We start from the raw sequence: 26,235 nt of genomic DNA on the forward strand, positions 1-26,235 counted from the left end.
GGCCACAGCCTTCGGGCTTCGGGTGTACTGATAACACAAGTATTACTGTGAAAATATTTTCTGGTGCCTCATCTCATCAGGGTTGGATTACTCTTCCAGTTTTCCTACCAAACGCAGCGTACTTCCAGAGCACAAAAACTGGCCAGAGACTCGAACACTAAACCTAGAAGTTACTACCATGATACATCAGACGTCCCACAAATATAAATCTATCCCGAACATCATGTACACAGAAAATTTGTGACATTGGCTCCTCCAAAGTCACGTGAAAATAATTTCAAAAAAAAATAATTCTGCCGGATGGAGTGACAACAGAACCAGTTAACTTGGGCTAATCTGTCAATGGTAACTTGCTAAGTGCTGCATATCCTCAAGTTCCTCCGATGATCATTGTGGTCTGCTATACTTGATTGAAGTCAGAGGTACCATAAAATAAAGTCAGCTGTGATAACGGTGCCGGCAGCATCATCTTCGCCAGACCATACACAGGACAACCTTCATCTTTGTAGCGAGGCTTCCAGCACTTGGTCAAGGAAGAGCTGGCGCTTTAATGACAGCACCGACGACTGTTAGTCGAATGTACATGAAGAACCATGCACTGGTAATTGAGAATACAAAATTTAAATATCAGAGCATCACATCTCCCCTACTTCCTTTTTGCGTACCAGAAAGGATGCCGATCACTATCAGGACCAGCCCAGTACAAGTTCCACATGGTTTCCAAATTAAGTGCTGCCGTGAATAATATGAAGGCTAGCAGTCAACTGGTGGTCCTGGATCCAATCTGTCCTCATCCTTCTTTTGATATGTACAGGACAAATCTCACAACAGCTGCTTCATCAAACAAGGGATGAAGAAGCACATTACAATTTTCAAGGAATGGTGGATGCACTCTAGGGATATCTGGCTGACGACATTCGCTGTAGAATATGTGGAAACTCCGGCTTAAGACGTTTGCTAGGCATTCCTTGTAATGACCTTATCAACATCACGAAATAAAATAATGAGAGAGTAAACGGACACTGGAAATCCGTTTCTATTTAGAAAGCATGGAAGCAGCAGTAAGAATTAACAAAGAAAACTGATATAATTAGTCCGACATTTATATATTTCATCAAGAAAACCAATCTCCACTTTTTTTTCCTCTGCTGAAATGGAAAACCAAATAAGATAAAAGAGGAACTTTAAAAGTTAAAAGCTTTGACCACATGACGCCCACTTATACCAACAGAAACCATACACATACAACATGAAAGTCTAAGGGGAGAGAGATTTATGGAGCTTGCTTAACATTTGGCATGTTTCGAGAGAATCTCGATAAGGGAAACAAATGAAGAAAGCATAGATGAATAGAATCAACAATCTGCCCCCAACCCACCAAGAACATATTCTTGTTCTAGCTGATACTTCAGCGTTTGAAGCTCAAAACAACAAGAGCAAGAAAAAAAAAATACAGCCAGCGGGTACAATAACACACCTTGGAGAACCCTGACGTTTCTGACTGTACTGACCAAGCATTGATCTTAGACTTCCAAGGGCCTTATCAGCCGCCTGAAGAATGTTAAATTCGTATCCTCAGGAAAAATATACATATGGCATCCCAGTAATAAAACTTTAAGCATAAGAATTAAGTAATACCTGTATCTTAGCTTCTTTCCATGTTGAACCAGTTCCCTTCCCTAGAACCTGTCCGTCAATTTCTACCTAGAACACAATACAAAAACAATTGTTACAATTCACAGTGGAAAAGCAAACCCACTGCTCTGAGACCAAACAGTTATCAAAAAATCTGAATTCTAAAATATAAAATAGTATAGATTCACATACAGACGAACATGTGGCCTATAGGTAGAGTTGTCGGGTTGCAACCTAAAGGTCACAAGTTCAATTATTGAAAACAGTCTCTCCACATATTATGGGAGGTAAGGCCTACATACATCCTGCTTGTCCCTGACCCTGCCCACCGCGGGAGCCTTGTGCACAAGAGTTGTTTACCTATATATTCTCAAAGTTCCGGAAAGAAGTGATCTATGGTGTCAAAGCGGTGAGCCGTGTTACGTATGTTGAATGGAAATTGACTAGAAAAGTGACAGATTTCCACAGAGGCTAACAATCATTTGGCTTAAATGTTGTAAACAATTTTTGACCCAGCAACGTACAGCTGTCCGTGTAGGCAAATAGACACAGATGAGCAAATGACCAAAGCCAAGGAAATCTCAGTGACAATCAAACACCCATCATGGACATATATCAGAGCTCTTCATCCTTTCAAGAAGAGTCAAGCATCTAAGAAGAAAAAGGTACATGGAAAACATGCTGCTTCTGCTTTCAATTTATAATTAGAGATTAAATGGAATATGAACGTAAGAAACTCAGGATTAAACCCAGTGCACAATGCCACCACTACAGTGTCTGGGTGTGGTTATGTACACGACCTTACACCCACATTCAAAGAGATTGTTTTCATGTTCTGAACATGAAGAAACTTTACCCCTATCCCAAGTTTTGCACTCTATTTTGGCTCTTCAGATATTGATCCATTTCTTTTCCTTAGATCTCAACTATGGGAAACAAACCTCTTTCATTAGAAGGTTGAAATTCAATATAAAGGGGAAAAAAAACTCCATAAATTGTGAGCCATAATCTAATTAAATGCAAACCTGTGCATGTACTTCATTGTTGTGCATATTTGCTGAAGGTGGAGACTGTGCTTGAAAAGCTAGACCAAGGCCCTCCATCATGCACTATAGAAATTAAATGTCCACACCAAATAAGTAATCAGAAATTCAGAATACTAAGAACAAGAGAAAAAGACACAAAAAATCATAGATAGGTTCCTAGAATTCTCACCAATTCTTTCAATGCACTGACTGCACCTGTGGATTTCCTTAAGCCTTGCAACCTGGGGTCTGCAAGCCTATATGGCTCTGATGCAGTACAAAATGACGCAGACTCTTCTTTAGACAGGACCTGATTCCCAAAAGAACTTGCATTACCCGAAAAACCGTTGTCACCAACAAAGGGAAACCTACTAACATCCCCAATTGGAGATCCAGTATCAGGCTGAACACGTGACATATAAATATCTGCAAAGACATTGTCCATAGTGGTCATAATCAGACTAAGGAAATGCTAAGGAAAGACAAATTCCTAATATATGAAACTTCGTGAACACTGTAATGAAGCAAGATGCAAGTATGCAACCATCAATGGAGTGAAACTAGCAACTTTATTCGGTTACTAGCATATACCATCTAACTAATTCCCATCTCTTTTTATTTGAATGCTTGCCTAATCCCCATCTAAGCCCTAGTCGAGAAGCAGCCAATCTACCAGTTAACTTCCATAAAAGTGGGCATTTAATTCTTTCAAGGTGCTATGCCAATCTGAGTTAATACATCAATGCATTCATAACGGCTTTCACATGACAGTTTTGAATTTTGATTCAGATTTGGAATACAGGACGGAGTATTTTATGATTGCTCTTGCTTACGCCTTTTTCCCACTGCTTGTTGTTTCCTTCATAAACTTGGTACAAAAACTGATGCAGTTATATATTTATTCTCCTGATCCTAATCAAATAGATTGACATCTGTAAATCTCCATCATGCAACAGTTTGGATTATTTTTAAAGAGGAGTTGGTGTTACAAAGACCTCAAAACAAACCAATCGAATTGCTACCATTTTGTTCTTCCATGCTCTTATATAAATTTTCAAATTCAGGTTATTATACATGAATTCTGGCATCCAAGAGCTAGTTTCAGTATAAAATTTTCCACAAATAATAGCAACATGAAGATCCAACCCCAAAAATACTCTGGCAAGAGCCAACTTGAACATGCACAAAACAAACCCTAGAATTTTGAAAAGTGCCTCCAAAATATGTTGTGGACTATATATGCTAGCAAGATAAGGTTAGAAAAACTATAAGGAAACTTACTAGCCAAGTTCTTGATAGAACCCTCAGCTGCCTGGCATTGGGCTTCTCTCCTTGTTCTGCCAATACCTTCACCAACTTTCTCCCCTGCAAACCAAGCCTATAAAAAACAAGTGTCAAGCATGAAGTAATCATGATATTTTATTTCAGAATGAAGAATACAGAATGGAGAAAGTAACAACATTTTTCTTTGATAAATGGCAGTGTAATACTATTTTTTGTGGGAGAGAGAATTGAACCTTGCACCATGTGCAAGCGGCAGGGATCAGGCCACCACTATGCCAACTCTCATTCCCCCAACATAACAAGGCTATTTTGCAAATAGAAACATAAATCAAGCTAAATTGGACTTTGCAGGTGCAGATATCCAGATAGCTAAAATATTTATAACTTGGAATATCAAGACTGGACTACTTGGATTTTCACACGTTCACATGCCTAAAACTTAAATGGACCTCATATGTGCCATAAGGGATAGAAATATGTCCTCCCCCCAGGCCAAAATGATGGCAGTATGTTTTTGGATTATAGCTGTTTGATACAGTAGTAAATAAACATTCTGGAAAAATTCAGAAGAAACAAAAAAACAGCAAAACTAGTGTATGGTGTCATCAATCAACTTTGGAAGAATATGATCCAAATGCAACGCACCCTCCAAGACAACTCCTCTCCCAACACTTCACAAAGTCTTGATAAAAAACTGCATATATGGCATGGTTGCAAAAATCGCTAGTCGGCCGCTAGGCGGTTCGCGGGGACTAGGGATTAATTGGATTAATCGGGGACTAGTCGGGGATTAATCGGATTAATCGTTTTGAGTTTTTTAATTAAAAATAAATAAATATATATATATATATATGCAATACATATCATACAATATATTATTTATTCTCAAAGAATTCAGGATATGACTGTAGGGAACTTGACAAATAAAAATTATTTATATATATTTTGTATACATGTATTTAGAATTATGGTTATATTTTGTGTAGATTTTTCAATATTTAAATATTATATTATGTATTTTTATTCTAATATTTTACAGAAAGAATAGGACCTTAGTCATAAAAATAAAACAAAACCTTTGGGCCCACCTAATGTATTAATAGTTAGTACCAGTGAAATTTATACTTAGATTTAGATGGTATTCTAATATTCTAATGACAGTTGTATTCCAATCACAAGCATTCACATAACGTGTCAGTAGCAACCCTTCAGTCTCTTCTTCCTTCTCAGAGACTCTGTTTTCTTACGTCTCTCTCATGTTCTGGTCTCTCTCTCATGCTCTGCATCAACGCAAGTCAAGACCAAGCCTAGGCCACGCCTGTCTAAAGAGAAGAGAAAGGTCAATCCACATACCTGCGATTTAGAGTGTTCAGAGAAGACCAGTCGTGTTCAGAGAAGACCAGTCGAGTTCAAAGAAGTAGACGATGACGACAAGGAGTTCAGAGAGAAGAAGTCGACCAGTCGACGAAGAGAAGAAATCAAGTTCAGAGAAGTCGCGTTGAACACTCGGGTCTGTTCTCCATGGCAGGTGCGTAGCCGACTAGCCGCTTAGATGGGAATCGAAGTCGGAGGTGACGCAATACCTCTTCTGTTTCGACTATTTGACCTAATTTCACAAAAGTTTCTTCTCGATTTTGTTTTGTTTCTTCACAAAGAATAACTTTGGTTTTTTTTTTTTTTTTTTATTCCTCCGATTAGACCGACTAGCCCCAACTAGTCGGGATTTAATCGGCCACCGATTAATTGGCCGGATTACCCTCTAGTCGAAGCGGCAAGCTTCGACTAGCGCCTAGTCGGCCGACTAGTCGCCGACTAGGCCGATTTTTGCAACACTGATATATGGGCATAATGTTAAATTTTACTGAAATTCCAAAACAGCAGCAGTTCAGACACAAGGAACAAATGCAAATACATCTACTGTGTCACCCCACCTACTACAAGGACATCTTGTAGCAGATTAATATAAATAAGCACACATCTGATGGAAAAATGATCTCACATGAAACTAAGATATAATGGAAGGGAAAGTTTGTAAACCTCAACGGAGAAATGGAGCTCCTTGCTTGCAACCAAAGCTGACTTGAACTCCACCTACAAGTATTGATGTAAAACGGATATAGAATGAATTAGAATAGAATGCAAAACAAATATAGGCATACAAACCAACACTAAATTCAAACATATCTTACAATAGACCTTCTTCCTATTACCTTAGTTCCACACTTCATGGCAATATCCTGTAAAACTCCAGCTGGAGTTTCTGCACCAGAAATAGCTCGTCTGGATTCAAACTCAAGATACCTGTTGCTGGAAGATGAATGACCCATAAGGGTTTCCTCACCTTCAATCAGAACCATCAATAAATGAGAAACCTCTTATGAGAAGATATTACTACAGAACTAGCTAAAAGGATTGCTATAACTTCACGTTTGAAAATGATATCTTAAATGCTCAAAACTAGATACAAATAAATGTGCACAAAAGCTTAAAATAGAATAATACAGTAATAACAATCAAGAAGTCAATAACTGATTCAAGGCTACCTAAGTGTGACTTAAATTTAAAAAATGCTTTAAGGAAGAAAGAAAAGTTGAAGAAATAGCAGAAGAAAGGGGGGGAGGAGCTACACTAGGCTGTAGCCCCCCCAAATTTTTATAAAATATATATACACTAATACTAGATATATATGTGTGTGTGTGTGTGTGTGATCTCGTAGTTCCTACGGGGTGGAGACGATATTTTTATGTGTATATAGTATATACACATCTTTCATGTGTATTTTTTAGTAAGGTTATATATATGTTTGTATATTTAAGTTATGATGTTTGAGTTTCCTTTTAGTTATTCGCTAATAGTGAACATAACAATAGTAACGTTGAAATTATCCATTCTATTATTGTTAATATTAAACAACAATATATAACAATACTTATGTGTTCTAGTTATACATTTATATATTATTTCATCTTACATGATCTTTATTTAGTTTTCATCAATTTTCATAGGTATTTATGTTAACCTTTTGGGTTACTTTATGAGACCAAGCATTAAGATGAATGTTCATCGATAATATCATTTCAATAAATTATATTGTTGTAAAATAGGCCAAAAAAAATTTTCACCGCTAAATTTTGTCGAGCACATTAAAATGCATCAACCCACCCCATCATCAATTCCTGGCACCGCCCCTGGCCGTAGCTTAGTCAAACTCAAATGAACCAATTTATTAAGTGCTACAGCTTCACCGAACCATATATGGTCACTGGTAGAAAAATATCCTGTGACAATATCCAATTTTGTGACTCATCTCCCAGTTCCGTCCTCATAGTTACTGCTTCATTATTCCCTCACATTAGAGAAACAGATATTAGTTTTAAAGCCAGTGGAGCTTAACAATCACTGCCGGTTGATCAAAATGGACATAGGGGCCAAGCAAAAGGTCTAGAATGGCTCTACTAAACTAGAAGTGAATGCAGCAAGTGATGTCAATAGAGCAGGGAATAATAATGCACCTATGCAGCAAGTGATGTCAATAAAACAGGAAATAATAACTGGCTTACTATAGGAACTGAGTTACTAGCCACTAAGAGAAGGCCAAGGCGCTCCAAAAGCAACTCTAATTTCTGGCCGCTTAAACTCAACTCTCTCTTCACATCAACGAAAGCAACCAACAAAAACAACTCAATATGTAGTAACTTGTTGGATTCCTCACCTGAGAGAGAATGATTAGACAACGTATGGTCTAACCTCAACCGATCATCTTTGGGAAGTCTCTGCCAAATTCAATGACAAAGCACTCACATTTCAGTATTAAAACTTAAAGCCGGAAGTCAGCCACTACCAATTACTAATTACCTCTTTAGGCAATCTTTGATTTTCATGAAGAACTCTCCCAGAAGGAATAGAATTCTCCACCTTGGGGAAAAAAGGCAAACGACGAGATCGATGCTTCTCAATATGCATCATTTCTGAATCAAGAGCAAATTCTTTAGGTACAGCTCGGTTCAGTTGCCGTGGGCTCATCTCCTCCTCTGCTGGCAACCAGCTTCCACGAGGCTGTGTGTGTGGAACTGAGACTTGCATTGGAGGTCTTGCAGGAAATGGAGGTTCACTCGGAGCATGACCTCTTGTATCTTGCCCATGCTGCAATATGAGGAGCCGCCTCCTAGTATCAGGATCCAATTCCGACTCTGGTACCTCACCCTCTTCTCTAGCTGGAGAACTCTGCAAGCTTGATTCAGGATGGCCAATGTGACTCAACGGTTTAATTAATAGAGCAGCCTGAGTAAATGGCAAAGTAGAAATTGGCACAATTGGGGCTTGAGCAGCTAGAAGAGGAACTGAGGCAGATGAAGATGCCATTGCATGCTGAAGTGGAGGAGCAAGCCTTGGATCCGGATGAGTGACAACTGGGGAGACTGTTGAGGAAGCCAAAAGTGTATCCTGTTAGAATATATGAGGGTAATTGAGTCTTTGTACATATATTCAGAATACATTAGACAATATTTAGGGTTGTATAATGTGAGACTAGAGGAATGAGAAATGTAAAAAAAAGAATATCGCCACTGCCTCCTTTGAAACACTGTCTCTTTCTACTGCCTTATTTGAACATGGTATCGAAGCTTTGGACGAAAACGGCGATCGACAAATCTGCTGGTCTGCTGGTCTCTGTCGATTTCTCTGCTGTTGATTTCTTCTGAAAGTGCCGACAAGTCTGCTGATCTTGAAAATCTGCTGGTCTCTGCCGACAAATCTGCTGGTCTCTGTCAATTTCTGGGTTTGTGATTGCTGCCAGTTCTGATTTCTTCTCTTTCTGGTGAAGTGATTCTCTTCTTTGTTCGATTTCTCTTCTGATTGGAGTTTCTACCGCGCGTGTCTTCGAATCTGGGTTCCTGGCATCGCAAGCTCTCATCGCGAGTTTCTGTCAAGTTTCTGGGCTCCTATCGCGAGTTTCTGCAGAGTTTCAAATCTGTGTTACTGGCATCACAAGTTTCTGTCAAGCTTCTATCCTTCTCTGTCGCAAGTTTCCTCTTCTAGTGTTGTGTTCTCGCGACTGTGTCCTTCACAAGCTGTGGATGTGCGACTGCCATTTTGTTCCAGTGTGGTCAACAAGTTTGGGTAATTGATTTTTCTTCCTGTCGGCCTTGTATTTTTTCTTCTGGAGGTATTTGATTCTCTGGTTTCTGGTTAGCAACTCTGTTTCCTTGTTCCCTATGGAGATGAAATTGTTTGCTAGCTGAAGAGTGTTGTTCAGTTCTGGTAGTGGAACTTCTTGTGCTCTGTTTACTGGTTTACTTAATTTTTATGTGAATCATGGCTGAATCTAGTGCAAAGAAGGCTGTTACAGAAATCATCCCAACTTCGTATCGCATAACAGACAGAAAATTAAATGGCACCAACTATGGTCACTGGAAACGAGTCATTAGGAGATATCTCTCCGGTATTGAAATGGAGAAACACTTGACCGAGGATGCACCGATTGAAACACAGGCCAAGGCACAATGGCAGAAGGACGATGACAAACTTTTTACTTTGATTCAAAATACTATGGAAAATTCAGTAGATGATATGATTGGGCATTGTGATAGTGTCAAGGAGATGTGGCAGTATTTGGAGTCGTTGTATTCTAGTAAGCAAAATTTATTTCATGTCCATGAACTCCTATCTGGAGTATACCGTGCAGACCAGAAGGGACGACCTTTACTTGAATATTACACTGACTTCAAAACAAAATTTGAAGAGATGAAGACTTTGTATCCTATTACAGCTGATGTAAAGAAAATGCAGGTACAACAAGAGGAGGTAGCTGTTCAGTGTTTTCTGGCCGGGTTGGAGTCACAGTATGAGATTGCTCGTACTCAGTTACTTACTGATTCAGAGTTACCATCCCTAGCTGAAGCATTTTCTCGATTGCGCAAAGTGTGTAAGGATTCTAGTCAAGATAACCCTGGAGTATCTATTGTTTCTGGTGATACCTCTGCGTTATTGGGGTGGACATCACCGCCTGGTGGTAATAGAGGAGGTCGTGGTGGTGGTCGCGGAGGTCGTGGTGGTGGTCGTGATAACGGAGGGCGTGGAGGTCCAAGGATATGTTATCACTGTGGCGAGCAGGGTCATTTGAAAAAGTATTGCTGGAAATTGAATGGTAAACCATTTGCACGGTTTGCAAATGCTGTCACTCAGGAGGGTCTTTTGCCCACTCCTGCTGGGGTTGTGTCCTCTCCCACAGCACCCAAATCTGATGGTCACATTCTGATATCGGCTGATGAATATGCCCGGTTTACTCAATTTCAAGCTACCCAGTCTGCTGCTACTCTTGTTCACTCAGGTAATCCAACTGCATGTCTTTCTTCGTCTCTTGGTGATTGGGTTATTGACTCCGGAGCCACCGATCATATGACTAGTAATACAGGTATTCTTTCTTCATTCCATTCATCCCCTACTCTACCAAATGTCTCTCTAGCTGATGGTTCTAGTGTTCCAGTGCTCGGTAGTGGTACGGCCACACCCATTTCCACTTTACCTCTCTCTTCTGTGTTATGCCTACCTCATTTTCCATTTAACTTATTATCTGTCAGTCGAATCACTACTGCCTTGCATTGTTCTGTTCAATTTTTTCCTGATCATTGTTTGTTTCAGGATCTGGTGACGAAGAAGGTTATTGGTAGAGGTCGTTTGTCCAATGGTTTGTATGTTCTTGCTGCTGATTTTTCCCCGGTGCCACGGCCAGTTGCTTCCACCAGTGCTACCTCCTTTTATCAGATGCATTGTCGGTTTGGTCATCCTTCCTTGAATGTTTTAAAGCGTCTTTGTCCGTCTCTCAGTTCAGTGTCTCAGTTAGAGTGTGATGCATGTCAATTTGCCAAACACCATCGAGCGTCTTACTTTCCTCGAATTCATAAACGGGCTACGTCCCCCTTTGAGTTGATTCATTCGGATATTTGGGGTCCCTGTCCTATTGTGTCTCAGTCTGGATTTCGTTATTTTGTTACTTTTGTTGATGACTTTACTCGGGTGACTTGGTTATATTTAATGAAACATCGTTCTGAGTTATATTCTATATTTTGTGCATTTCATGCTGAAGTTAAAACTCAAAATCATGCCTCTATTCGGATTCTACGTAGTGACAATGCCAAAGAGTATTTCTCTAACTCTTTTTCTTCTTATCTTATTCAACATGGTATTGTTCATCAGTCATCTTGTATTGTCACCCCACAACAAAATGGGGTGGCTGAACGGAAGAATCGTCATTTGATGGAAGTTGCCCGGGCTTTATTATTTCATATGAAAGTGTCTAAGGTATTTTGGGCTGATGCAGTTCATACTGCCTGTTATTTAATCAATCGTATGCCCTCATCGATTCTTGATGGTCGTATTCCTTACTCGGTTCTGTTTCCTTCTCAGTCTCTCTTCTGTCTTCCACCGCGTCTATTTGGTTGTGTCTGTTTTGTGCAGGATGTTCGACCTAAAGTTACTAAACTTGACCCACGGTCTCTGAAATGTGTTTTCTTGGGATATTCTCGTCACCAAAAAGGGTATCGTTGTTTCTCCCCTGATCTAGGTAGATATCTAATCTCAGCTGATGTTACCTTCTTTGAATCTACTCCTTTTGTTAGTGGTTCTTCTACATCTTTTCTTGACCCCGCGGATGAGTTTCTTGTCTACCATATATCTGGACTTGCTCCTTCTTCTGAGTCTTCTCGTCCTCCTATCACTCAAACATATTCTCGCCATAATTGGCATCATCCTGTGGCACCTCCAGTGGAATCATTTCTGGCACCTACTACAGACCACGACACTCCGTCGCTACCTGCCTCTTCATCTCCGGATCCGAGTCCTCTCGTTCCTGATGCTAGCCTTGATTTACCTATTGCTCTTCGTAAAGGTAAACGTTCTTGTACCTATCCTATCTCCTCATTTGTTTCTTATAAAGGTCTTTCTCTTGTCTCCCAGTCTACTATTTCTTCTCTCGAGTCTGTTACTGTTCCTCAGTCTATTTCAGAGGCTCTTTCTCACTCTGGATGGCGGCAGGCAATGGAAGATGAGATGTTGGCTCTAAAGGCGAATGATACTTGGAACCTTGTTTCCCTACCAATCGGCACACGGGCTATTGGTTGTAAATGGGTCTTCACTGTTAAAGTGAACCCCGACGGTTCTGTGGCTCGTTTGAAAGCTCGGTTAGTTGCGAAGGGCTATGCTCAGACTTATGGTGTTGATTATTTAGAGACCTTTTCTCCTGTCGCCAAGATTACTTCTATTCGATTATTTATTTCCCTTGCTGCTACCTATCACTGGCCTTTACATCAGTTAGATGTTAAGAATGCTTTCTTGCATGGTGATCTGGTCGAAGAGGTTTACATGGAGCAACCACCTGGTTTTGTTGCTCAGGGGGAGTCTGGGAAGGTATGTTTTCTTCGGAAATCATTATATGGGTTGAAACAGTCTCCTCGTGCTTGGTTTGGTAGATTTAGTGACGTGGTTATTGAGTTTGGATTGTGTCGGAGTGCTCTAGATCATTCTGTTTTCTACAGACAATCTAAGTCAGGTTGTATATTTTTGGTGGTCTATGTTGATGATATAGTGATTACTGGGAGTGATAGTATGGGAATTACGACTCTCAAGTCCTTTCTTCACACCAAATTTCAAACAAAGGATCTTGGACCTCTCAGATATTTCTTGGGTATTGAAGTGTCACGTAGTAAGCAAGGTATTTTTCTATCTCAGAGGAAATATATACTTGATATACTCAATGAGACAGGTTTGACTGATGTTAAACCGTGCGAGGCGCCTATGGTACCTAATGTGAAACTGGCTGCTGAAGATGGTGTCTTACTTGGTGATCCAGAACAATATAGAAGATTGGTTGGGAAACTTAATTATCTTATCGTGACGCGGCCAGACATTGCTTTCCCAGTAAGTGTGGTTAGTCAGTTTATGTCATCTCCTCGGACATCTCACTGGGATGCAGTTATTCACATTTTGAAGTACCTTAAGGGTGCTCCAGGTCGTGGTGTTGTGTATAAAGATCATGGTCATGTTAGAGTGGAAGGAACAGGTCGTGGCGTTGTTGATAAAGTTGATAAAGATCACCATAACATTGGAGTGGAAGGATTTTCTGATGCCGATTGGGCAGGATGTCCTATAGATAGACGGTCTACTACAGGTTATTGTGTCTTTGTTGGTGGAAATTTGATATCCTGGAAAAGCAAGAAGCAAAGCGTGGTTGCAAAATCGAGTGCAGAGTCTGAGTATAGAGCCATGGCTCAATCTATTTGTGAACTTATGTGGGTTCGTCACTTACTTGAGGAGATTGGTATGAAAGACTCAACTCCTATGCAATTATGGTGTGATAATCAAGCAGCAATTCATATTGCTTCTAATTCAGTTTTTCATGAACGTACAAAACATATCGAGGTTGATTGTCATTTCATTCGTGAAAAACTTCAACAAGGAATGGTTTGTCTTAAACATGTCAAGACTGGAGATCAAATAGCCGATGTATTTACTAAAGCGTTACCAGGGAGTAAGATAACTAATATTTGTAACAAGTTGGGCATGATTGACATCTATGCTCCAACTTGAGGGGGAGTGTTAGAATATATGAGGGTAATTGAGTCTTTGTACATATATTCAGAATACATTAGACAATATTTAGGGTTGTATAATGTGAGACTAGAGGAATGAGAAATGTAAAAAAAAGAATATCGCCACTGCCTCCTTTGAAACACTGTCTCTTTCTACTGCCTTATTTGAACATATCCTAATTTAAAAAAAAAAAAAAAAACAAGTACATTAAGAATGAAATATACCTCAAGTTTAAAGCATACATTAGATTTTAGGTAGAAGTAGCGCCTATTGAAGATAAGATGTGAGAAAAACATTTAAAATTAGGGGATAGAAAAAGAATAGGTGGGAGACGAAAAAAAAGACATGGATGGATCTCTACAGGATTAGTGGATAGCATCACTTTACATGGGAACGAATGGCGAAAGAGAACCCACAGAGTAGATTTAAATTGATTTCTCTATTGGAAAATGAATAGAAACAAATTGATCTAGCCACCACAAAAATGGAAAGATGCAATAAGAGAAGAGAATAAGAAATCACTACATATCAGCATCAAAACTCATGCAAGTATTTGTGCATTACTAGCAAATAGGCATCCATATTTATGAATCCTAAATTAAAGAATATGTGCTTCGGCACATTAGATCCTATAAATGTCAGTCACCTTCATTCGTCTCTCTTCCTCGGCATCTGCCATTCCATCAAAAGACAGTGAATCTCTATTACCATTTGATACAGAAGAATCATCCTGAACACCACAAAATAGTTACCAGTTAACAGCAATACACAGAAAGACTACACTGCAGAAAACTTCCTCTCCTTTAAGGAAAAAGTGAAAAAGCATAGGTATAGGAGCTTAATAATACAAGCAGCAACCCATTGAGCATAATAAACCTCAAGTATTGCCAGAAACGAACCTCTGAAACTAGATAGTTGCTCACATCAGGAGGAAAAGGAATATCTTTAACGTCATCTTCATATGCAATTTCAGGAATTCTTTGAAGAAGGCCCTCGTCAAACTCTCTGTTATGAGTTTATAAGGTCATTTCACAGCAGAAAATACCATTTGTGTTTGTATATGTATAAAAAAATCATAGTCCCAATTACTCAATTCAAATTCAACAGTGACATATGGCAGCACACATGTGAGTATGTGACTACTTACGGTAACTTTATCAAAAAATTTCTTACTTGAAAAAAACTCCTCTAACGTTGCAAGCAACATTTCTTGCGACACATAAGACAGGAATAGCATTATTTGCCTGCACAGTAAAAAACAAGTATCATGAGTGAATGTCGCCTAAGAAACTACCAAGATATAGTTGTGCACATGCGAGTTTCTTGCGATATAACAGTGAGCAGTGCAAAATTTAGTAAGTTCATACTTCAGCTTGAGGAGAATAGTATGGAGCGAAAGCAGGAACAACATGAACCCGAGGTTGATCTTTTTCATCCCATACTTTCAAGCGATCATCAATAACCAGCGCCATCTTCGGATGGCATAATCCATCTTGAAAGACATTGAACAACGACTTCCTCGAACCTATCCAGATAGAATACAAAGTCATGGGAGTTCAAGGCTAGAGAACACACTGCTCTACACAAGGGGAGGCAGAAGTTAAAACTGAGCAGATAAATCAAACTACAAGCCATGTACCAATTAGCTGCCTCATTAACCAAATGCAAAAGAACGGAAACCATTGGCAATCTCAGCAAATCCAGTTACCTGACTTAACACACACAATGCGATCCAATAGTTCCTTCAAGTTTATCAAATTTGAGTCTGGATCAAGCAGCCTCCACATTTCTAGAGCATAATCCCTTTCAGCCATTGTACAAACATAAACCTCAAAGCGCTTGCGTCCTCTTGCTGTAAGATAGTTTCGCAGATCCTCCCAGGCAGGTCTCAATCTCACAAGAACACTTGTATCACGAATCTGCAGAAATACAAAAGTTCTGACCAATTTGCTCAAATAAACTATCATATTTCAGTATAAGATAACAATAATAATAACATATATCAAGAAACAGGCCCATCTGCAAACCCAGTCAACCCAGACCCAGTCAAGCAGGTGTTACGGCACGAAGATGGTACCTCTTAAAGTAGGATTTCACATGGACTATGTCGAAATTCTAAAGCACAATATTGCTATCACATTGTCAACTTTTAGTGGAGTTAACAAAAGTGAGCCCGTAATATACTGTATATAAGAGAACATTAGTCTAATTGGGAGTATCAGTCAAACCTATGTGTACATTCCTGACAACATCGTGGACTTTGGAGAATGAGTATATTGCAGAAGAACTGCTTAAATTTTTTTTTATATACAAAGAAATATCATACCAACTGAGTTCGATAACCTGTTGCTGCCAGTTTCATAGACACATCCTCAATTGTGTGACCAGATGTGCCAGTTGGATAGTTGCCTCTGATTTGGAGGGGACTGCATGTTCTTTTGAGGAAATATCTTTTTAAGAAACTCTATATGGGAGAATAACCATATGCACCATATGCATCATGATTGTTGAAGTGACAATCCCGCAGATACAGGAGCATACTTCCAAAACTGCAACAAGTAATAATTACAGACTTCAAAACTCATAAATATGTACCTGTGGATTGATACGAGTCAGAATTATATTCTTGTCTTGCAACCGTATGAGTGGGCGAATAATAGGCTGATGGTTATCTGACAAAGCCGGAACAACTTCGGATTGAACTTTGACAACCCTTCCATTCTCGACAACCTGATCGTTTTCGGCATATTGCTTCAGTATGTTCTTGTCATCTTGATAAATGATAACGCTTGACCTCAGCCAGCATGCCAGTGATGCGTTGTGGGTCCATTTCAGTATGTATTTTCCGCTGTAATGCTTCAATTCTGTCCTCAAATGAGCGCATTGTATTTGCAACTATGAGAGTTTCATCCAGATCAAATACAATGCCAAGACATCTAAGATTCAGCAAGCTAAGACAAGAAGTATACAGTCCTGCTGCAACACTGCATCCCCAGAAACATGGATACTGTTTTTCTTTATTCCTGGAGAACATGGCAACCAAATGGAGCTCCTCTCCTTCCAGAGTCATCACTGCAGTCTGTAAATACCATAATGTTAATCACCACTTATGCCAGCAAAACTACCATACCAAGCATGATAACTGTGCATCATAGAAATAAGGATAAACTGGAACAGAAAAGGAAGAAAGGACCTCTTTAAAAATATAACAAATATGTAACTTTCCTGTTTTAAATTACACAAAGTTAGGCAAATCGTGCAAATTTATCCTTATAACTTAGTATGGCATGTTCAAGAACAGGTGTTTATGTTGTAAAGCAAGAATATATGGAAATAACTAAGCTGTTACTTTCAAATCATCGACAGAACAACATCATGAACAACAACTATCATGGTTAACCCAGTTGTTTCATTCCTCTTAATCTAGCCCTATGAAATGACACACAAACACATCAGTATTGAAACCTTGCCCCAACAAGCATAACGCATGATATTATTACCTTCAATAATACCAGTGTCTTTTCTATTTTTTCTATTTAGGTCCAATTTGTACACACATACATATTAGCAACTCAAAGCAATACCTAATTTATGCCAGTAATAAGGATTGGACATTTCTAAATTCAACTGCAGCAAGCATAATATATTAAATCGTAAATACAGTATTGGCAAAACCATCAGCACAGCAATCTCCAAGCAAAAGTATCCTTCAACAAAGCAATAACAACATTATTTGCATATGCAGCTACCATATAGATGATTTGAAAAAATCTCATCATCAAAGCTGAGTAAAGTATTGTGCATTTATTGAAGTGTGGAACTTACGAACCAGCATCCTTTCAGTCCAAAATTGCATAAAAATTGGCCCATTTTTTTCTGGTGGAAGTTGGTAAGTTAAGGAAGGCTCTTGCAAATTGGTGTCAATGGCTAAACTTGTCAAGAATGCTTCAACTGTTCTACAGTTCCGTGAAATAAGTTTGGGGAATTCTTCAAGAATATTCATAATTCCCCAAATTGAGTTCAGGTCAAAATTTTAAGAAGTCCAGAATATTAACAGAAAATTTAAGGCAAATTTCACAGTTCCATAAAATCAGTTCAGGCCAAAAATAAACAAGTTCAGAGAGTTGACACAAATTATTAAGAGCAAAACTTCAACATAACTGCAAAATCCTTGCCAAAAGGGTCCAGATAAGAGTCCCAATGAAGATCAAATGGGCATCTCGCCATTTATTTTCATCCTTTTTTGCAGTTCAGAATTTATGAGATAGGAAGGATTAGGGTTTCCTTAGTTACTTCTTTTAGCCCTTTTATAATATGTTCATTTCAATTTTTATTTTTCAAGTTAAGAGTTTCTGTGCTACTGCTATACCTTGTTCTCTCTGATACAGGAGGAGTGCAATAGATTCAGCAGCGTGTCGGGTGAGAACGAGTTCTTTGACTCCATTTTGAAGCAAACAGCAGTACTAGACGTAATGGTATGAAGCACTGCCAGTGGTGGACATCTCTCACTGGGTTGAGAGAAGTGGCTAATCCTGATTTCTCTCCCAACCAATTCATCGATGATTTTCTTGTTCTTGTTCTCCTCCTCTTCTTGTGGTTGCAGCTGTCGCTGTGGATATATCTCCACCTCTCCGAGTAACTCATCCCCTTTATACACCACAGATTTAAACATCTTTCCTTCCATTACTCTCAAAAATCCCCGCTTTCAGGTCAAAAACCAATTGTTCATCAAAATCAGTATTCAAAGTTGGACGAATTTCTGTTCCTTTCTTTCAAGAAAACAAATCAACTTGACTGTCACCAGCAGTGCTTTAAATTTGATCGGATTTTTTTGCAATTAAAGGGAAAAAAAAACTGATCTAGATTTGTTGTTGAGAGAAATAAAATTAGGGTTCTTTTGGTCGAAACTTGTTTATCAAAGATCAGTGGTTGGTGATCCAATCCGAAGCCCTCCGCAATAGATTTGAGTGATAGATTTACGCGTCTCAGGAATTTAATCAGTGATGATGGTGGTGCCAGCTAGGGTTTGGTTTGGCGATGAAACAAAGAGTCTTTAGAGAAATACAAAAAGACAATATAAAAAGGAAACCCTAGATCCACAGAGGGAAAGGTCAAGAATAGTTTACATAACTCCAATCGCGTAAGGCGTGATGTAAGTAGAGGGGCTTAATACTAATTTAATTTATAGATTTTTCGCCACACACGAAGTTCAGTCGGTGGCTAAGACTGAGTCTGTGGGTGCCCCGTTACCTTAACAGTTAAAACTAGGATCACATCATGGGTAGAACGTACGTGTCGAATCTATGGACGTAGATGTAAAGATAGTGGGTACGTGTAAGCCTTACCACGTGGCGAGTAATCATTGGATCACCATCTTTATAATTTTTAAAAAATGTATTTTGATGCCCAAAATAACATTATAGCGGAATCTACTGTAATTTTTATTACAGCGTGTTATCACCACACTTTCTAAAATATGACCACATTTTACCCAAAATCTTAAAATGATCATTATATTTTTAGAGGTTTTAAGCATTTTCGAGTTTTCAATTATATTTGATGTCACATCTTTGATCTTCACAAGAGGGCTACAATGGAATTTGCCTACAAATGGATTGAGGCCGTGCACATGTATATTGGTCATTGGTCCATGGTCAAGTGCACTTTTAAAATGTCAGATAGAACTTATATAATATCCAAATTAACGTGTGGTTTATGGGAGTTATATTATATATTATGTTATTTGGATATGTTTTTTTTTTTTTTAAGAAAAAGAGGTCATGGACCTCATTGCATTAGGATACCCAATAAATTGAGTAACTAAGGCCCGTAGGCACTCGGGGTTACCATAAATGTGGAATACAACCTAAGGATTAAAAAAACAAAAACAAAGTAATAAAACATAAACATGAAACCGAAAATCGTCAGACATTGTTGGATGACACCAGACACCGCCGAATTATTGTCCAATGAGTCTGACTCCACCAGTCTAAACCGGGTAACAAAAACTAAACAGAAAAAAAAAAAACACAAACGGCAATTTGGATCTACCACACGGATCTTGGCTAGGGATGGCAAAAAAAACCGATCCGAGCACTATCCGTAGGGTATCCGATCCGTTTAAAACCCGAAAACCGATCCTATAGGTTTTGGAAACGGTTTTGGTTTTGGTTTTCAAACCCGTCATGGTTTAGGGTCGGGTTTGGTTTTTGATGCAGGGTTTAGGGTACCCGAACCGTTTAATAAAAATATTCATTATAGTAATAATATTATAAATCATGTATAAAAGTATACTATTAGGATACTAAATTATAACATGATAAAGCATATTAAAACGTATATATTTATAGAAGCATACTAATAAAACTATAAATTAGACTAATTTGAATTATAAAATCATAATTAATATAAATCATACTCAATATTAATTTATATTAATATAATCATCAAAGAAAAAAATAAAAATATTAAAAGTTAAATGGTAAATGGGTACCCGATGGTAAACGATTATGGAATGGTTTCGGGTTTGGAAATTTAAATGGTTTTGGAACGGTTTTGGTATAGAGTATCTTAGATGGAAACGGTTTGGTATTTCCTAATTGGAATGGTACCAGACCCGTTGCCATCCCTAATCTTGGCTTCCCTATAACAAGAGAGGTCAAACTCCCTCAGATATGAAATCTTGTCACTAAAATTCTGAATAGATGTCATCGAAGCACCGAAAACGCCAATAATCAAAGATTCACGACAAATGGAGGATATCGAAATCCAAAGAAGAGGATCCTTGTAAAATTTTTATTCAAAACATAAAACATCACAAAATAAAACAAATATGGACGGAGAAAGGGCAGATCTAACCCATGAGAGGAAAATGTGAAAGAAGAGGGGGAGGGGAGGGGGATTTTATGTTAACTGTTCAAGAAACTATATACTCATAAGTTCTAACTCAATCTCTATTTAGTAATACATTTTTAGATCAATATTCTATATCAAATAGAATTATGCATATATTTTTTTAAAACTTATTTTATATGTTAAAAAACCATTATTTATGCATCGAGTCCAAACACAAAAACATTAGTTTTGGTTAAAAATCTTTGAGTAATTTCTTCACAGCCGGACCCTCCGACTCTACCTTAGTCGGCGGTTAAAGTGGCCTCTCGATTTATACATCAATTCGATATTGTATGTCACGTGTTAAAATTCTGGTGAATGGTTATTTCGATATCATCAAATAAGTAATCTTTGGACGCTCAAGTCAACTTCACTTTAATACCATTCAATTTTGAGAAATATTTGTAAGCGAAATATTTGCCTTGGAAAAAAAAAGGCAAAATGATCATACTCGTATTTAATATTTTTCGTCATTAAAATAAACTATATTTTAACGATGGACTTCATATGGAGATAGACCCATTCCAGTCTGACATTGCTCATCGTTTTTTTTTCGGACAATTGGCAGTAAGAGCACTTTAGACAACTTAATTGTAAAAAGGTCATGAACATTTTTAAAATTGTAAAAAAGTACAATTTAAGGGTAATTTGGTCATCTGACTTCAGATATTTTTTAGTTTATACCTACAATACTCTCCTCCTCCTTCTTCTTCTTCTTCTTCTTCTCCCTCCAACTATCCAACTCTAGTGTGTCATCTCTTTCCCTCCTTCTTCTCTACTAAAAGTTATCTCCTTCTTTCTCTCCTTCTTCTTCTTCTTCTTCTTCTTCTTCTCGATCTGAATTTGTTCTTCGTTGCCTTCTTCTCCGTTTTTGGTCGAGTTTCTTCTCTCTTCATCACCTTCTTCGTTGTTGCTCAATCTGGACTGCGTCGAGTTGCTCTGCCTTGTTTTTGATAGATCTGGACTATGCTTCGTTGTTCAATCTGGGCTGTGCTTTGTTTTTTTGCAGATCTGGACGCTGGTTCGTTTTTTGTAGAGATGTATCACTATAGTATCACTAACACCAAAAAACCACTAAAATGATACAATGAAACTAGTATGCATACTTCATCTTCCTAATTACTTTTCCTTTCTTGATCTTCTTTTCTTGGTTACCTCTCTTGTTCGTTTTGGAAAAACATTTACAAGTGCAGAGATGTATCACTATAGTATCACGAACACCAAAAATTCATTAAAATGATACAATTGAACCAATATGCATACTTCTTCTTCCTAATTACTTTTCTTTTCTTGGTTTGTACATCTCTTGCTCTTTTTGGAAAAATATTTACAGCTGCAGAGATGTAGCACTATAGTATCACCAACACCAAAAATCCACTAAAATGATATAATTGAACTAGAAAGGCATATAATGCAATCAAATTTACATTCTAACATTTATATCATCATTTTATGAGCAAAATATATAAATTGAATACTAAATTGGATCTTCTATTTAAAAGTATCACTATTGTATCACAATTCGTGGAGAGAGAAAATCAAATTTGAGGTTATTTTGGTAAAAGATGATCCCAGTGTACTTTTTTAAAAGGATGTTTTAGTGATTGTACTTTTTTACAATTAAGTATAATTTAGTGTACCGGCCTCCAAAAGTCCCTTTTTTTTTTGTCAAGCCCAGCTCGCAACTGTTGTCAGTTTTAAAAATACGAAAATGCCATTGAAGTATCAATTTGACAAATGTTGGATATATAGGTCCCATTAAAATTCTCTTTTGCATAAGTACCTACTTTTCACATAAGTGCATCTTTTAAAAATTAATATTTACATAATCTCATGTTTATCATTTTTCTTCAATAGACATATATTTAAGAAATACCTAAATCTAATACACTTTCCCTCCATTTTCACTACTGTCATCGTCCGCCTCCATCTCTACCTTTGCACCTCCACCATCATCTTCTTCGTTTTCTTATTTTTCTTCTTCTTATTTTTATTCTTCTTCGTCTTAATCTTATTAGATATGAGATGTAATCTTATTTCAGATATGAGATCGTACAGTTATAAAAAAATTTATATTATTTTTGTACAGTTATAAGTTACTGTTTCAATGTTACTGTTTTGAATATGTAACATTATACAATCAAATAATTCAACTTATTTCCTTAATCATCCATATTTTGAAATTGTAATATTATACAATCAAAATATTAGCATTATATGACGTAGATGGGCTTTTTTAATATTAATGTTACTGTTTTGAAACAATAACATCACCATGTTACTGTTTTGAAAAAAGTAATATTAGACTAATATTTATCTACATTAATACATTATAATGTTATGTATTGACATTCTATTTTTTAAAGTCATTTGCTCCAGTAAGAAATATGACAAGGATATTGTTTATTATGTTACTGTGTTACAACAATAACATGAACGAGTTTGAAAGATTTGGAAGAATTTGACGGATTTTTTTTTTCAAATCCAACACTCAAGAAGATTCTGAACGAAAATCTTGTACCCAGCATTTACACCTAAATGGAAGGAATGAAGAATAAAAATAACAAATCTAAAACTTTTAAGTTTTAAATTGTGTAATAATAGATTTACAGAGAGAGGTGAGAAGAATAAGAAGAGAAGAAAGAAATGAAGAATAAAGAGAGAGAAAGAGAAGAGAGAGAAGGGAGATAAGAATAAGAAAAAAAGAGACGAAAAAGAAAGAGAAAAATAGATCTAAAGAGAGACGAGAAGACAGAGAAGAAGAAAGATAAAAAAGAGAGATAGAGAATAGAGAGATGAAGAAGAAAGACAAAAAAAAGAGAGAGAAGAAAGAAAGAGATAATAATAAATGATGAGGAAGAAAAATAAGAAAGAGATTTGTGAGAGAAAGAAGGATAGGGGTAGAAAAATAATTGAAGACATTCAATGAATAGTGTGTTTTTTCGTTGGATTTAGATGTCCAAAAATAGTGCCCGTTTGGCACACCATATATGGTTCTCATGCAACAAACAACAATTTTGGATCCGAATTTCGAAGCAATTTTGTGACAATTTATGGCTCAAAATGGAATTGTTCCGAAATCAATCATTTGGAGACCATTTCACATCCCATTTACTTGTTTACCCTCCAAGTTGCTCTAAATAACAATCCATTTGACTCTGGTGTTCTTCACGCAAAAAGCTTCTCATTCGTTCTCCGATGGTGCGACAGAACCTCTCCACCGATGACACCAATCTCCTCTGAAAATTCTCCGATTGATTTCTTCACACACCGATAAGAGTCTCTCTTGTTCAGGGCTTGGTTATTTATATGTTCTGATTAGCGCATATTTTGATTTTCACCCTAACCTTTGTTGCCGATTAGGGCTTCTTAACCAACCGCATGTAAACCAATAAATTGCTCTATTCCCGTTTTGATATTGTTCATTTTTAGTCTATACATATTGATTGCGTAGGAAAATCAGTTTGCAGTCTTCGTGTTCATACTTCGCTTCGATGTGCAAAATCCTCGATTTATACATCATATATGTTTTTTATGCATCTGTTGTTTTGCTGGTTTATACCTACCACAATGTGATTTTACTTGCTCACAAAAATCATGGTCCAAATGAGATGCCAGAAAGGAGATTTCATCCCTGCCTACTTAACGATATGCCAATGCATAAGCATAACAATGGTTCAGTTTTTTCCTTTCTTTATGGTAATATATCTGGGTATTTAATCCAAGGACAAATGACAGAAGTTTCGTACGAGGTTCATGCTGCTCCCCCACCTTTTGACTTTCTGAAATTTTTGACATAATTAGGTGATTAGGTCAATAGTATTCCAAATTTCTTGTGCCCTATGTCCAAGGACTTGAATTTTAATATTGTATTATCTGAATATAATGATATCCCAATGTGATTTTTTATGTGATCTCCCTTATTATATTGTTTTCACTGCCATATTATTTTGTTTTTACTAGTTTAGGAGATGAGTAGGAAAGGAATGTTTGATAGAGGGAGATGATAAGTTTAAATGGAATGGTCAAACCACCATGGTTTTTCTAGATATGTTGTGTGAGTGGAAGAAGAAAAATGTTGGGCTATTGAAGTGGGATAAGGTAGTTGAAGAATTCAGTAAAGTTAGTGGTTAAAACTGTACCCCACAAAAATTGAAAACAAAGCATGACAACATGAAATAGAATTGACAGCTTTTCAATAGGCTTATGACTGTTGAGAGTTGAGACAGGGTTGGGGTTCAATTTTGAAATTGGCAAAGGTTGAGGCCACTGATGATTGGTGCGTAATCATCAATACTACATGATTCAAGTATTATGTTTACAAACATTCATATGCTACTTCCTTTGTGCAGAAGAATATAAATTTAAAGAAGTTTAAGAATGGAGGATTCCCTCTACATGGGGAGCAAGATAAGCTGTGGGGGAAAAGCTTTGCCACTGGTGATAACAGTGTTTCTCCAATATTGATATTGGACAATGATTTCAGTCAATCATTTGGAGCTGATTGCTACACTCCAAGTCCAATAGACTCAAACTATGACAAATTGGTTGATGAGTTCTGTATTGGTTCTTCACCTATCAAGGCAAGCACACTCACTCCTAGTTCTGTCAACACTGGAGGAAGCAAAAAGAGGAAGAAAGCCACTGAAGAAATGATAGATCCTCGGTTTGATAAGCTTTGTCAGCAACTACACTTTACATCTAAGAAACAATACTCTTATTTTGCAACGAAGCATGAATATTATGATGTGAAGAAAGTTGAACTTGTGCAGTCTGTCCCAATTGTGCAACCTGTTTAGCCAGTGACATGCTCGCAAATCAACCATTAAGCGTAATATGATTACTTTTGTTTATAAATTAGTAATATTAGTACAGGATATATCTATTAAGGTATTAGGCATGATAAAAAATGTTATGAAATATGTATGAATTTATGCATTAAAAAATATGTCTTAATTTATGTTTTAAAAATAGTTTGAAATTATTTTACCATTAAAAAAATATAATTATATTTTAAATATAATTTATTTATTTAATAATGCTATAATTAGTTTTATAAATTATTTACCATTTATTTTCCTATTTATTTAAATCTATTACAACTTTTTTTTTTTTGACCAATATTCATTAACAAAAGAAGAGGTACAACTAATAATGAAATACAACTCATACATAATTTTCCCCCAAACAATCAAATAATCTCTTAAAGCTAGTCCAAAAGGATGAGCATAAATACATAGAGAATGCAACACAAGGCTGCGGCCCTTCTGACCTGGATCTAGGTCACCCTTGTCTGGGTTAATGCTACTTTCCAATTGGTGAATCCCAACCGAATAGTGCGGTAGACTTGCTGAAATGGATTCATTAGCATTAGGCATAGAAGAATTAGGTTGCATACCGATCGGTTGTTCACCGATTTCCACCGTTGTTGGTTGCGATGAGTCATCAAAGCATATTTGAAGCCAAATCCACTGCAAACATACTCAAGAGTACCCTTCTTTGAAAAACCCGTTTCTAGAAAGGAAAAATCATTTCTCTCTAAACATAAGCCTGCAAAACAAACAGAGTTCCAACAAACCATGCCAATGGACAGGTAAAATGCTCAATCAAGAAGCCACAGGATATATCCTCAGGAAACAAGCTAAAGAAATACAGAAAAATAGTTGAGAAAATTATAATAAACTTGAAAAGAGACTTCAAAATAGGTAGATCTACTATATAATCTAATCGATAACCAATTTGGGATTGTCGCTTAAAAATAATCATAATAATTAATAAACGCATGCGAAGTCAAGACTCCTTTAGCTCTCGT

The 26,235-nt window shown here is 37.3% G+C and overlaps 1 pseudogene; it reads right to left on the reverse strand.

Annotated features, from left to right (window-relative positions):
* Positions 1 to 56: 56 nt before the first annotated feature.
* On the reverse strand, positions 57 to 18,690 carry LOC119989156 (annotated as a pseudogene).
* Positions 18,691 to 26,235: the final 7,545 nt, after the last annotated feature.

This window comes from Tripterygium wilfordii, chromosome 21 (assembly GCF_013401445.1).
Source record: "Tripterygium wilfordii isolate XIE 37 chromosome 21, ASM1340144v1, whole genome shotgun sequence".
In the NCBI taxonomy this organism is placed as follows: domain Eukaryota; kingdom Viridiplantae; phylum Streptophyta; class Magnoliopsida; order Celastrales; family Celastraceae; genus Tripterygium; species Tripterygium wilfordii.